This window comes from Petaurus breviceps, unplaced genomic scaffold (genome assembly GCF_028583685.1).
Source record: "Petaurus breviceps papuanus isolate PSGF00001 unplaced genomic scaffold, PetGlider_PUasm1.0 551, whole genome shotgun sequence".
In the NCBI taxonomy this organism is placed as follows: Eukaryota; Metazoa; Chordata; class Mammalia; order Diprotodontia; family Petauridae; genus Petaurus; species Petaurus breviceps.
The window spans coordinates 38,213,644-38,216,144 of record NW_027186372.1 but is presented as its reverse complement, the minus strand read 5'-3'; positions in this window follow the sequence as shown (position 1 = coordinate 38,216,144).

Genomic DNA, 2,501 nt, shown 5'->3' with positions numbered 1-2,501 from the left:
GAAATTCATACAATCGTGCTGTACAATGAGGGCAACCATTTATTCCAAGGAAATTGTGGAACCTACAACTCAGTTCTGTGAGAAGTATAACAAGATTATGAATTTCTGGTGAGCTACTTCATTGATTATTAGGAGTAAAGGGCAACATGAAGCAATTAAAGTGAAGAAAAAAAATTGAAAAATGGGGAATAATTGGGTAGTGTATGTCAATTCAGATTAGTTACCCAAAGAACAATTCTATATCTTCTACACTTGAACTGTTTAACTTAAAGGTCATAGAGGTTAAATGAATTTCCCAGAGCCACAGAGTTTGTTAATGCTAAAGTCAGGGATAGAGACAGATGCTGAGTATATAAATGAACTAGACATAGAATAATATAATAATATTATTTTACATAGAATAATATAACTATCTTTTTGAAGAATAATAAGTTTTGAAGAAAAATAACATGTTTATCTCAGACTCTTGGCTTTACAAAATAGTTTCCTCACAAATACAAAAAAACTTGTGAAGTAGATAGAACAAAATTATTATTTTTCTCCTTCATAGCTGAGGAAACTAAAGTTGAGAAAAGTAAAATTATTTGCCCAGGTTCACACAGCTATAATGTACTAAAGCAAGATTACACACAGGTCTCTTGACTCCATGTTCTTAACATCCCACTATATCAGGTCTCTCTATATACATAATTTTTCTGCACAAACTCAAAGGTTTCACTAAAGTTCTTTTATCATGGTGTGCAGTCCCTAGTTCTCAAAAAACTCCTTACACTTAGTGTGACCCTGAGCAAATCACTTAGCCAATCCTTGTCCCCAGGAAACAATTTCAACCCATAGATTACAAACTTGCTATGATTCTTCATTGGTAGAAGGTGTTTCCTCATTAGGACTATCCTATACCCACTAAATTACAGATCTGATAAACACACACACACACACAAATACATGGTTAAAGAAGGAATTTCTCAGGCAGCCAGGTGGTACAGTGAGTGAGAGCACCGGCCCTAGCATTGGGAGACCCAGGATTGGTTCCTGCCTCAGATACTTGGCACCCATACAAAGTAACTGGCTGTGTAATCTTGAGCAAGTTACTTAACCCCAATTGCTTAATAAAAGATGGAATTTCTTCTCCTGGGGCAGAGGGGACACTATCCAAAGCTTCAGGATTTTTGCTCTGTTGTTTTCAGACCTAGTTCTGGGAATCTGTAAATTTTAGGTCTTCCAAGATGGTATGATCTAAGGAGAGGTATGTGAACTGTTCTAGCATACACTCTGGTCTATGAGAGACCACAAGTATCGTTTTCTACCCTGGGACACTGACCGCAGTTCCCACTCCCTTATAGCTGGGAGTTTTAGTGTGCTAGTGCTCCTTCTCACCCTGGAACTGTGATCTGGAACCAAGTATGGGCAATGCAGAATCCTATACCCAGTGCCAGCAAAGGGTCCCTAGTAATCTTCTGATCAGTTGTCAAATCTCCTTACCATCTGTGGGTTGAGGGCTCCAGAAGTTGCTGCCATAGATTCAGCTGCCCCCAAAACCTGAGGCTGGCTTTAGGGAAGCTATTTCAGATTAAAAGTTGAGTTCAATAGTAATCACTCTGAAATCCCAGTTAGGAAAATAGTAACACTTAGGGAGAGGGTGAGCTCTTCATGTATCTTAACATTTATATCTCATCTATCTCTATTTAATCCTTGGTCTCTAGTTAAGCCCTTTGTGGCTAAAGTAATATGCAGTCTACTGGGCAATCAAATACCAGATCATATTACAGAGCCTGAAAATAAACATCAGGGGGCAAAATGGGAAGAGTCAAACTTTTGTCAGGATTTTCCCCCACCCAAGTTTTCTGTTCTAAGATATTTATAGTGCTAATGAGCCTCCTCAATATCTCCCTGCTCTGCCACAACTCTGTCCTATGCTATTTCTCTGGAATGTTCTGAAAATTTCATTCACTCCAACCTATCTTCTTATTAAAAACTGATTCTTATGCAACATCACTGTAGTAAAAATGACTTTACCACATTCAGTCTTAAGAATCTGAAACTGGTTGAACATCTTATCATTACTTTAAGTGGAATAGTATTGAGTAAATCATAACCCTACCTTTACTAATTTAAAAAAAAGTTAATTGTTTGTTTTCTCGTGGCTAGGTTGAGAAAATGTCCTGAGTGTGGGGTCAGAAAGTCTTTTTTCTTTGAGAAACAATGAGAAGGCAAAGAACATCAATGGGCTAAAGAATAAAAAGGTTTAAAGGTAACTGAAAGGGAAAATAGGAGGGAATTAATATGGAGGGGGTATTATTCTCTCCTTAGTAAATCAACATTGCTAAGATTGGGTTAATACAGTGGACTTCCTCTAAAATGGGAAGAGGAGGGAATTGGGCAGGTGGATTCATGGCAAAACTGGTCAGGACTCATGAGATGTTATCAACTTCTTTCCTAACACTTGGAGTAAAGGAAGAAGAAGAAGAAGAAGAAGAAGAAGAAGAAGAAGAAGAAGAAGA